General features: G+C 33.8%; 1 pseudogene; it reads right to left on the bottom strand.

Annotated features, from left to right (window-relative positions):
• Positions 1-10,530: 10,530 nt before the first annotated feature.
• Positions 10,531-12,384, bottom strand: LOC148760261 (F-box protein At2g39490-like; annotated as a pseudogene).
• Positions 12,385-13,641: the final 1,257 nt, after the last annotated feature.

Here is a 13,641-nt window from a genome sequence, read left to right as displayed (position 1 = left end):
CCTTTTTGAGCTTACATTATTATATTTATCCTTAGTCATTCTTTTTTAGCCTAATTTACCTTTTCTTTGTAAATACATAATTGTGTTAGCTTTAACCTATTTATTTAAATCCAACAATTTGAACCTTTCACCCTTTAAGTATTTTAATCGTTATAGGGAATTATTAAGCTTAAGGATAAATTGAGGGAGAAAGGTTAAAAAAAAACAAAAAAAAAGGTGATGGTTGTTAGAAAAATTACCCCTTGTTTTTAATTGTCAAAAATTAGTTTGGGGTGTAAAAAATTTGAAAAGAGATAAAGTGTGTTATACAAAGGAAAGTATACTTTAAGTTTTATGATTTTTATATATGAAATTAATATTATCTTTCTATCAGAAATTAAATCGTTACATATTTTATGATTTAAGATTAATTCTCAACTTTATTTGAATTTTTTATTAATTAAAAAATATATATAATAATAAAATATTACCTTATTAATTAAAATGTTCCTAAATTACAATTAAGGTTGTTACACACCCTAAGTGCTTAGGATGGTCAATGAAAACTCACCTTGTAGGATTTGTTTGCAAATTCAATTCTGATTTTTATATATATTTTCTTGATATATTAAGCTACTAGAAGGATTTTTTGATTTGCTACTTGAAAGTGAACTAAACAAATCAAGTAAGTGGCTGATATCCCTTCAGTGTTTTCACACCTCAAAATTTAGCCTAAATATGAATTTGAATTTCGTATATTTTATATAATATATTTTGTTTTATAATTTATTAAAATCTGATTAAGCATTTAATATGTATATATATGATTTTTGCATGTTGGATTTAGAATCTTAATTATACAAAGCATGATTACTGATTTTGAAATTTGTATATAACTTAATTTGTATAATATATGCATATATGTTTTTGTGAATACAAACATAAAATTCTTAGTTTGAAACGATTATGTTTTTTATATGCATGAGATATGTTTTGGCATGGGATATGTTTTGAGAAAATGGATACACTATTTTGTGGAATTTGGGTAATCTAAAAATATATGTTTCTATTTTGTCTTCTAGTATGACTATGCTTTGGCCCTACCAATTAATAACGATTAAATGTTGACCATGTTGACATATATTTTGTACGTGGTTAGAGATCGGTCTCCCAATCGTAACACCAGTTACAAAATAGTAGTAATTGTGATATCTGTTCAGCGTAGCCAATTGTTACTTTTGATATTCTTTTAACCCACGCCATCGGGATTAATTACAGATTTATTTTTGACCTATGTCACAGGGTTAGGTGTGATCCTAGCATGTTATAGGAGACCTCTAAAATCTAAATATTTGTGAAATATATTTATTTTATTATTTGAAAGCAAAATCTTACATGATTCTGAATAAAATTACCCAAGATTCTGTTTTGATATTTATATGATTAATGATATTTTGGCCTAAATGTTTTGAGCATATTTAATCCGGCTGAAGGGATGTTAGTTATTTGTTGCGTAGTTGGACTCACTTCTTCTTTCAATTTTTTTCAAGTTGTAATTTGGTTAGTCACACCGGAATTTCGAGAAGTGATATTTCGTAATCTAGTACCTGGGTTTAGATTGTCTAGAATTTATTTAATTGTTATGAGCTATCTTAAATTAGTATTTAGACTTTTACCTTGACATGTTAACTTTATGATTTTAAAAGTTTAATTCTGAATATTATCGAATTATGACATTTTTAATTTCTATCGACGAATATAGCTTTGTGAACCATTATATTCTTCAAGTATATTAATCTTTTTTAATTAGTAATATAAAATATATATTAAAATCTTAAATGTCTATAAAATTATATCTTACAAACGTGCTACGTCTATCATATTTCGATTAGGCCGTGACAGTTGCTAAACCCAAAGCTGCAATTTTTCTTTCCCCCTGTTCCTAAGACAGGGTTGTCGAGAGTGCAAGATTTGCAAGAGGCAACACGCAGCCAAACACGCGACAATCAAATAGGGCAAAATGTGGCCACACGTGAGAGTTGGAAATAAGGGTGAGCACATACACACATAACCGAATAACCAAACCGATTCGAACTGAGTTCGATTTTTTTGGTTCGGTTAGTTCGATTGTTCTGTTAATTCAGTTAGAGGAGTTCAGTTAGTGTAATTTTTTATGTTCGATTTCGGTTAAAAAAACTCCTAACCGAACATAAACAAGAGTATTTTGGAGATTTCCCCTAAAAAATTCCTAAACCTATACCCAATCTCAGATTCTCAGTTCCCCAGCCCTTTACCCTTTTTGCCTTTTTGCTGTCCCATGACTCACTGGCTCTCGTCTGACCGTCTCCATTCTCGACTTTCGGTGATTCTTGCTTCTGCCGACTGCCGTCCAGACTCTCCCCTTGTCCTTCGGTCCCCCCTCTTGGCCTCTTCTCTACAACTTCAGCAAGAAATTTGGTGATTTCGCGAAACCCCAAACGAATCATCGTCTTCTCGATCTTCTCGTCTTTTCCCAAAGATTCAAGTTTCGTGATTCTTGCTTCTGCCGACTGCCATCCAAACTCTCCCTCGATCCCCCCTCTTGGCCTCTTCTCTACAACTTCATCAGGAAATTTGGTGATTTCGCGAAACCCCATTTATTGAATTGATTTGTTTTCTTTTGATTGAATTTTTTTTTGTGAAATTGCTCTTTTAGCTTAGTTTTTGGGTTTAAGCACTCACTTCGATCTATTTTTGGTTTCATGCTTTAATATTTTGCTTTGCATCAGGTGCCTTTTAGTGTTATTATTTATGTGTATTGAAAATTAAACTCAATTATTTTCTATTAACTTGCTAAAATAACATGTTAATATCGTTGGGCTGTTTACTGCTTAGGGGTATTAGGGCCTTGAGTTGGGCTGTACTTCAACCCAACTTTATTCTGTTCTGCTTCCTGTGGCTGTGGTGCTCTCGAAGGTTGGGGTCCTTTGTTTTTAAGCGTTACAGCTCTTGTTTTGTGCTTAATGCCTTTGGGGTCCTACTATAGTTTCATCAACTGGACAGATTCATTGGCATTGAATAAGAACAAAAATTAAGAAACCTATGCCGTATGTTGTTTCAAAAGAATGGCCGTGATTGTTTTATTTATCCTTCAACTCGTTTCACTGGCATTCAATTAATTTCAGATAAATGTGTTACTTCATTTAGTTGATTTTTTATTCTCTTCTTTTAAATTACTGTAGTTCTTGTTAATTAATTAAGAATTTATGTGAAGAACCTATGTTGAATTGTTATTATCATTTGTGGATTTGGGTATTTTGTTTTCTTAGTGCTCAAATTATTGAACTTTTTATTTTGACTTTATTTGGTTGCTGATAAAAATTAAGGATAAGTCACAAAGTTAAATTTTGTATGTTTTCTTTGCTATTTGCTTTGATTTTGGGGAACTTATAGAGAGAAGATGCGCTGATCTATTGAATTATGAGGAAAGCCTTACAAAAACCTAGACCTGCCCATTTCTTGATGAATATTTGTCTGCAACTTCATCAATTAATGTTTTAGTATCTGCACTATCTGAGTATTTTGCCTTAGTGAATTTCTCATTAAATACGTTGTATTCTTTAATAAATGCTCTAAGATTGAAGATTATCTTTAATGGATTCTTCATTTTTGAATAACATATTTGCTAATTAATTAATTCTTTTTGAGTGATAGATTGAAGATTTCAATGGCAAGTGAAAGTGATAATCCAGCTCCTACTCCTAGTGCTGCTACTACGTAGTCTACTTCTATTGGCATGCCGTCATCGTCACCAACACCAACTACACAGCAAACTATAATCTCCACCAATGAAAGCGATGCTGTCAATTCTAAGAAACGGAAAGCACTTCCACCGAGGTTTGAAGTTTGGAAACACTTCACCAGATTCGTCAATGATCAAGGTGAACAAAAAGCTAGATGTAATTATTGTGATATGATACTTTCTGCTAATACTAAAAATAATGGTTTCCTAGTTCTGCTAATGATTCTACGCAAACTGAGTTAGCTTTTCAATCGGGGGATGGGTCAATAGGAACTTGTAAATTTAGTCAATAGGCCATTAGAAAGTCTCTAGCTAAGATGATCATTAGAGATGAGTTACCTTTCAGATTTGTAGAAGGGAAAGGATTTAAGGAATTCGTGGCAACTTCATGTCCTAGATTTATTGTGCCATCATGATGGACTGTTGCTAAAGATTGCTTTAATATTTTTGTTGATGGAAAAAATCATTTCGAGCATATATTAAGAACATCTTCTTTTAGTATTTCTCTGACCACAGACACATGGACATCAATTCAAAGAGAGAATTATTTGTGTCTTACGGCTCACTTTATAGACAATGATTGAAAATTACACAAGAGAATTTTACACTTTTGTCCAATTTATAGTCACAAAGGTGAGGCCATTGGGAAAATAATTGATAAATGTTTACATGATTGGGGGATTAGTAAGGTTTTCACTATTACTATTGATAATGCTAGTTCCAATGATGTTGCAATAGCATATTTGAAGAAAAAATTGAACGTATTAGGAAATAGCTTTTTAGAAATCAAATTCCTACATATGAGATGCATTGCACATATCATTAATCTCATTGTCACTGATGGATTGAAGAAAATGAATAATTCAATTGCTTGTATTAGAGGGGCGGTTAGATATGTGAGACAGTCACCTGCTAGATTAGCAAAGTTCAAAGAATGTGTTGAGTCTGCAAATATTCAATCAAAAAATTTGTTGTGTTTAGATGTTAGTACTTGATGGAATTCCAGTTACTTGATGTTGGAAACAACTCAAAAGTTTGAAGAAGCCTTTGTTTTATTTGAGGAAGCCGATTCTCAGTATAGAACTGATTTGTTGATGGGAGATGGGATACCTAAACATGAAGATTGGGAAAATGTTAGAAGGTTGAATCTTTTCTTGAAACATTTTTACACACTCATAGTAAAAGTTTCAGGTACTTCTTATGCAACTATTAATACTTTTCTTGATGATATTTGTGGTATTTATTGCATTTTGAGAGATAGACAAAGGCATCCTGATGTTGAGTTGCAAACAATGGCAAAGAAAATGAAAGAAAAATTTGATAAGTATTGGGGAAATATAGAAAAAATGAATAAGCTACTTTATGTTGCCTCTGTTTTTTATCCAAGGAAGAAACTTGTATTTGTGGAGTTTTGTTTGAGAAAAATGTATTCCAATGAGCAAGCTTCATCGATTTGTGTGAGTTTGAAGAAAACAATGGAAGAGTTGCTTGTTGAATACCAAAAAAATGTACAACCTCCTCTTGAGAAAGTTGGTGACAATAGCCAATCCCAAGTGAGCCAAATTTCTGAATTTGATGATAATGTTGACTCCAGTGCTAGTGTTGCTCTTCTGAATGAATTTAAGAGATATAAGATTGTAATTGGTAAGGAAGAGGATAAGTCTGAATTAGAGAAGTATTTGAGTTTAAATGAGCCTGATGCAACCGATAGTGATGACTTTGATGTTTTCATTTGGTGGAAACTCAATAGTCATAGGTATCCTACTCTTGCCTTACTAGCTCATGATGTATTGGCGATTCCTCCATCCACAATTGCTTCGGAATCAGCTTTTAGCACCGGTGGTCGTGTGCTTGATGCATATAAGAGTTCTTTAATGCCTAAAATGGTGCAAGCTCTTATTTGTGCTTAAGATTGGCTACGTGGACCTTCCTATTATCTTCATGACACTGAGAATGATTTGGCAGAGCTTGAGAAAGTTGATGAAGGTAAGTATTTTATTTATATCATCATTTCATTTTTGATGTTTCAATTGTTAATATGTTATTGCTTTATTTCTCACTTTCTTGTTTATGTATTGTAGAGTTGTCAAAGATTGCAGTGGACAATGTACTTGATAATCTTTAAGGTAATTAAGTAAGGTTTAGTACTTGATAAATATACTCCTAAATATTTATCAAATTAACAATTTTATATTATCTTATTCTTGAAAAAGTTTATCCTTTATTGATAGTCTTTATTCTTGAATTTTATATTTTAGGCTGCTGCTAAAAATCCAACCCAAGCACCTGCCATTGCACTTCCCTTTGTTGAACCCCCCTCTGTTGTTGTTGAAGACTATTTATTATTGTTTTTATCTAGCTGAATCTGTCCACTTTGAAATATAATTTATGGATTTTGTTAGTTGTTGGATCTTTTGCTTCTCTACTACGTTGAAATTTATAAGGATTGGAATGATGCAGGTCCTTTTTTTCCTTTTGCATATCTGAATTGTTGTAAAAGTGCAACATCTTTCCCTGATTTTTGGTTATAGTTGTGCTGCTGTGGGATATTTCTTGCTCTGTTTTCTAAATATGTTCAGGCGAGTTGTAGGAACTTTTGAGGTATTGGACATTTCTATGTACATTTTTTTGTCTCCATCAAAGTTGACCCTACCTTTGTGTCTTGAATATGTACATTTTTGTGTCTCTATTAAAGTTGACTCTACCTTTGTTTCATATATTTTGTCACACAAGCCCCATTTGGGAGTAAAGAGAAGGTGCCGAAAGAGAGTTAAAATATTATTAGCAATTCTTTTGTTTTGCCTTCTTTTGCAAATGTACAGGTTATTAATGAAAGTAAATAATTTTTTGTTTTGAAAAAAAAAATTATTAAGTTCGGTTTTTGGTAACCGAACCGAACTAACCGAGTTAGTTCAATTTCAATTAGTTTCGTTACTTTTTTACTTCGGTTCGATTTCGATTAGTTTAATATAAGAGTTCGGTTAATTCGGTTACTAGATTCAGTAACCGAATTAACCGAACTATCCGTTTGCACAGCCCTAATTGGAAAGAGTTGGTTCCCTTCAGATATGCCGAACACGTGGCACTCAAACAGTCAAAAAAGTGGCCAAACGTGGGAGCGGCACTGGGGCCTTTTTCTACTTATAGATAGATTATAGATACCGCAGGCCGGTGTCAAGCATTGGCGAACCCATGTAGCTAAAATTAAAATAATTAAATGAGAGGACCAAACAATTCCCTCCATCACTTACAAGCATCCGAACATATCCCAGACCCATAGAGTATGCTTATGACACACCATATCTACCCAATATCCTTTCAAAAAATCAAACTCTTTTCAAGTATTATAACACTCCTCATCCTCACTTATTTTGGTAAGACACACAATGATCACTACCACTGATATTCATCCATTTAGGTAAGCATAAACTAGTTCAAGGATCTGTTCGTTCCTTTATAGATTGATTCCTTTCACAAGCCTTCCATTAAGTCATCTTCTCTGGAAATATATATTATTCCTTTCATTTTAAATTAAATGTTCATATTTGATTAAAAAATACGAAATTAATCTTTTTATAATTATCTTTTTAATTCCAAACAATAAAAAAGAATATTAAAATATTAATATATATATGAAATACAGAAAAAAAAAAGAACAAGAATTAATGGTGGGTGTTCAAAAAGAAAAGTGACGCCACGTTGATGACTTAAGAAAGATGAAACATTATTCATTTGAATTGAAGAGAATATTGTTAACAACACTTTTTGAATATTATTTAATATTTTATGAGCCGGAATTTATTCTTGTTTGTTTGCTTTGATTGCTCCATGCAATGGATTTGCTTTGGCATCAGAAAAGTCAAGGAGTTTAATAATAATACTAAATTGTGATTTTTTTAATTACTAATAATATAAGAAAATTACAATTTATGATTACATTTACATTTTCTTGTTATTATACATAATCTAAAAGTAGCATTATATTTAATGTGAATGCTTACACTTATTTCTTATCCGATACTTATATATTGTTATAATAATATATTCATGAAATGGTTTCTATTTAAGGTTATCCTTGTATTTAGTATTAAATTTACCATTTTCCAATTTATGAAAATACAAAAGAATTTTTTTTTTGAAAAGCATCAGTTGCATTATAAAATACAAAAGAATTACAACTTATTATTACTTTTATACTTAATTTTTTTTACAAAATTACCTATTTTGTTATTGTGGATTACCCAAAAGTATAGTATTTACTACTTTTTTTATTATTTTACATCTAATAATTATTTAATTGTCAAACTACTCACTTTTATTATTTTACCTAACACAAAGTAGTAATACTACTTTTTCTCATTGTTTATATTTATTTCTTATTTTTACCACTTTAGATAACTATGAACGATATTATCACATTTTTTATCCTATACACATATTTGTTATAAAAATAACATTATAAGTTATAATCTATACGTAACCTTGGTGATATTATCCTTTTTTTTTTCATTTAAATGCACTTTTTACAGTGAAAAAAATGAAGATAAGATGGAGTTTCAGTTCCCATAATAAACAGCACTTTTACACTGAAAAATAAGAAGGTAAGATGGTGTTTCAGTTCCCATAATAAACAGAAGGGGGTATTATCAGAAGTATTCTTTTGATAGATGTTGAATCTGTAGCCGCGTATCAGTTTCAAGCTATGAAGTGAGCAACCTGTGCTTTGCAACACACAGCCTTCAGAAACTCTGATAGTTGCCAATATAATTTTTTCTCAGATAAGAATTTTATTAACCATCCCGTAAGGTAAAACCTGGGAGGGGTTCATGCTGCAAAAGAATACTTTGATCCTAACGGTTACAAAGGGGTTCTTGCTGTAAAAGAATATTTTGATCCTAACGGTTATAAAGGGAGTTCATGCTGCATCCAGACGCCATCCTCAAACTATGTATCAACCTTCAGTTTCACCTGATCTAGCTCCAGCTCCAACTCCACCTCCAAGAAAGGCTGATCCAAGCTATCTTTCAAGGGCTAGCGCTGGCACTGCTGCTCCAGAGAATTCCCTACTGTCCCAATCACCCACTTCTATCCCTTACTGTTCATCTTGTCCCTTTTTACAAGTTCATCTTCCAACAGCTAATGATCATCAGTCAAGTCAAAGTCCTCCAAGTCCTTACTATACTCAGCCTCTAATTGGATTTCCTCCAAAAGAGCCAACTCATCAAAGTACCCGGTACTTGCCCCAAAAACTGCAGCCTTCTCAAGAACATGGAGATGAGTCTCTTCCCCAGAAATTGCTGAGCCCAGAGCAGGAAGGTCAAAAACAATATCTGGACAATTATCATCTTCGAAGCTCGGAAACTCTCTATCATCTCGATCCACAACTTTCAGGTGTGGTCTCATGTCCTACACCATATCAAGAATCGGAGTATACTAATTTACAAAAGAAGCCGATGAAAGAGAGGATTCCTAACCAATTAGAGGTTCCAATTCCAGATAGATATGATCCTGTTACAACAAATAATCGAAAAAGCTACGAACAACCAAATGGAAATAAACAGTTACAAACTCCATCGAATCCTTTGCCTGTTCGAGAAGAGTATCCACCTGGACTCGAACCTCAACGTCCTTGTTGTGCTTGTTGTAGCATCTTATGAAACCATAGCTGATCAATATTTCTTAATAATTACGAAATTAACTTTAATCCTGTCTACTGCATGGTGTCCGTATCCTCCGCTGTTGTGTAACGATTCGGGTGTTTTGTTTGATGTAAGGGGTCTTTGTTGTTCTACGATGATGCAAGGTGCCTTATATGATCTGCTTCTGTATGATTTTTTCTTGCTGTGTCTGTATCTGTATCGGGTTTCCTGCCTCTTTCTCTGTTGGAGCGGCGTTGCTTTGATGCTCCTCTTCTGATCCTTACTTATTGATGGGACTTTGTATCATTTGATACTTAATGAATTCACTTCTGATTGAGAAAAAAAAATTTGTACACTAAACATCTCTTCGAAGTAGTTGATTTTCCATAGCTGGTATGCTGAATTAGCATAGATTGGACAATTTCCCTGTTTGTTTCGTTTCTCCATATATGCAGGGAAACAGAAATTACCTTAGCACCCACACAGCGACAGCTAGAATAATGGCTTCGTCTTTATGAGGAATTGTCCCCACTTGCTATGATCAACAGTTCCAGATTGAATACTGTTTCAACCACTTACAACGAATATAATCTCCTCTTTTTCGTTGGGAAATCCTTGTAATTTGTTTAGGAACATGTATGCTTATAACTGTGACGATTGAGCTCTCTGTTTATGTTTTTGGCCGGAACGATGTTGTGGTAATGTCCGGATTTTGTGTGGAGCAGCAGCTGGAAAGAGTCCTGACGCCTAAATCTCGGGCCTGGGCTCTTCCTGCCCGCCTTTGGTACAAAATGAGATGGAGTGCATACTCTTGTGCAGTCTCTCTCCAATTGAAACGTTAACTTGCCATTCGTAAAAAAGAAGAAAAAAAAAAACCCTTCTAATTTGACAACTTTGAGACCTAATCTTGGAAGCCTTGTGACTGTCACTGAACACTTATTCGTGCTTGTCCTGTTAGAGCCTTTAGAATCAACCTGTATGAGTGATCAATTTAATTGTACATACCTCAAAAACCCATCTCAATGGGGAGCATACAGCAGTCATAATTGAATAAATAAACTCCTTAATCTCAAATCCTAGGAAATTGAACTCTTTCTAGATAAAGAAATCAAGCATGACGAGAGTAGAGAATTAGAGCTTCATATGAACATGATGAGGCCATTTTTCGTGAAGATTTTTGACCTGTTCAAATTTGTATGCATAGTTCCCTTCTTTTTCCAGCTCAGGTAGTTCTACTTGACACCGTGAACAAGTTCCATTTGATTTTGTTATAATTACTGGTCTTGCTTTAAATAAAGGTGTCAACTGCTTTATGAAGTTAATCTCCTCATTTTCATTTGCAAATCCTTCTAATTTCAGGAGCTCAAGTTTTTCAAGTTCAATGATCATTTCAACACCTGGGATCCTTTTTGTGCTTGTCATATTATAGCATTTGGCATCAATCTGCAAGTTTGATCAGCAAGTTACAAAGAGTTTTGAAGAGAATATATCAAAATTTGTGCATTAAATGGATGCAATGTTGTCAGTTCTACCATTACACTCATTGAAATGTTCCACCTCTACAAGCTCAACGTTTTATATAAAGAAAATGGAAAGACTTACAATTACATAGAGTCTTCTCAGCCTAGGACAGAGTTTCAAAAAGCAAAGTAGGGAATTAACATTGTGTCTCTCAGTTGAATAGTCAATCCACCACAGCTCTTTTAGCCTCTGCAAACAAAACCGACTCAAGCTATTGAAAGACATCCAGCACCTATAGATGAATGTCTGCAAATAGGTACAAAACAAACTGATCAAATTTTGAGCCATGAGTAGTTAGGAGTATAGAAGCCGGTAAATTTTGTTTGAGAGTGGACAATTTACAGCCTAATGCTCATTTTAGAATCTAAGTTTGTTTGAAAACTTAATGTTTGAGAGAGTGATCAAATTAATTGAACATACTTCGAAAACCCATCTACATAGTGTAAGTAATTCTATGAATTGTATGCTCTTGCTTGAGATGAAGCTATCATTGTCTATGTCATGTTTGAACCCCGGCCCTTGTCTGAAGTCAAGCATGGTATCGTCTAGGTTGAACCATCTGCCAAAAGGATTGTATTTGGAGGAAACTTTAAACCGAAAAGACACTAATTAGCCCCAATATCGCAAAGACTTTAAACAAGAACCTCCAAAATAGAAGTGTTCTAATTGTGGACAATCCAAGACAATCAATTCCGAAACCCTGTAGCATCTTCCATATCTAAAGATTGTAACCCGCTGCATTTTGCGATAGTCAAGCCATCAAGAACTGGGAAATTCGACACCATAGAAGCAAGTGCTTTACTTGTAAGGCAGCTTACTGAGATGAGATGCAAATTTTCTATTTGAATATATAGGAGGATAGCCGGTGGTGGGGTTTAGGCAATGGACCGCTTGGCTCCAACAACTCATTAGAGTTATAAGGAAATAGCCACTGCTCACTTAATGGAAGATTCAACTTCAACAACCAATTAAATGGCCTTGGATTTTCTTGTTTGAAAGCAGAGAAATCAAGGTGAAGTGTATTATTAGGTGCAATGGCGGCTAAAAGGGATTTACCTTGGCCAAAGTCAAACTGGAAACTCCATTTGTTTCTTGGTCGATGGAGTTCAGCAAAATCATTAAGAAAGCTCAATACTGTAATAGCAGCATCTTCCAAGGATCCATCATGCATGGAAGCCGTTAAAGACTTCTTCCAAAGGTCTTTCCATCAAGTAGAAAGGATAGTGGTTCTGATAGCAAATTCAAAAGGGAGCAAGGAAAGGATGTGGTAGAGAATGTCATCAGGTAAACGACTGATCAAATCATTAGGATCTAAATTCCTGAAAAATAAGATTGATATCCGAAATGGTTTCATCACTAAAATTTTGCCTGATCCTACCAAATTGTAAATAAAAAGTAAAGGTGAGACAGCTCTTACTTGGCAATGTTTGTTATGTAACTGATACCATCATGATCATGGTCCATCACTTAATGCTTCATTTGATAGAAGCGAATGATTTTGCAAAAAATGTTCTTCTTTTTTTTTTATAATTGAGGGAGGGGGATTTGAACTCTTCTCTTAAAGTAGGGGAATTATGCACCAACCAACGTGGGTGTGATTTTGCAAAGAATGTTGTTAGCTAAACTATTGATAAAATCAACACCTTCAAATATGTGTTCAAATACAAGATTGATTAATACAAGAGCTCAAATTGGTTTGACCAGGTTACTTTCCACTGTTTCTTGGCTTATTACCAGGATCATTCATGCTCTTTTTTTCCTAGATGATTCTTCTAGATGCGGCAGCCTGCTCTTCTTTCCTCACGTTTTGTTTCTTTTGAACTTTCAGAGGTTTGCCATAGTAAAACCTGTTGGCAGATCATTATTGACTGCTTATTAAAATATATATTTCGGGTAAGACAATGATCTTTCCTGAGAAGAATTTGAACAGTATAAAGTCACTTTAAAACAGCATGGAGCCTTTTCCTAGATTAATTCTATGCAAGTAAATTGACTTTGGTCAAAGAGACACAAGTTTGCAAAGGAAATTCCCATTAAACGAAGGCTTAACTGCCTCCACTTGAAACATTAGGTGTATTGGACAATGGAAGGTTCAATGGTAAAGACCTATAATTTTTTTTTTCTTTTTGAAGGCGTAGAGACCAATCATATGACTTTTAACAATTCTTCTTTACCGGTAGAGAAATCAGGACCAAGTCGCAATGGTAGCAAAGAGAGCTCTACGTTAGCCAAAGTTAATGCGGAACCCCCATTTATTTCTTGGTCCATGTTGTTCAGCAAAATCATTAAGAAATCTAAATATAATAACTACAACACGTTCCATTGTTACATCATGTACCGAATCCAACACAATCTCTTTCCAAAGGTCCTTCCACTGAGTAGAAAGAAACGTGGTTCGAACAGCGGATCGAAATGGCAGCAAGGAAATGATTTGGTAAAGGATATTGTTAGGTAGACGACTGATGAAATCATTAGCATCCAAATTACTGTAAAAAAAACAACATCGATCAAAATCCCTTATAATGGGTTCAAAAAAATTTGTCTGATCATAACATAAACTGATAAAATTCCAAAGAAAGTATATAGACAAGTTCTCACTTGCTCTTTTTCTTGAAGGAACAAGGGTATAATTTGGTAAAGGGTTTCATCCAAATCGCTGTTCAAATGCAAAACTGATCTGAAAAGACTTCCAATTTCCAATTGATCGGATCGGATCGTGGT

The sequence above is a fragment of the Theobroma cacao genome, chromosome 10 (genome assembly GCF_053813885.1).
Source record: "Theobroma cacao isolate CCN51 chromosome 10, ASM5381388v1, whole genome shotgun sequence".
NCBI classification, from domain to species: domain Eukaryota; kingdom Viridiplantae; phylum Streptophyta; class Magnoliopsida; order Malvales; family Malvaceae; genus Theobroma; species Theobroma cacao.
The sequence above is the reverse complement of the archived record's forward strand: the minus strand, read 5'-3'. Positions and strand labels throughout refer to the sequence as shown.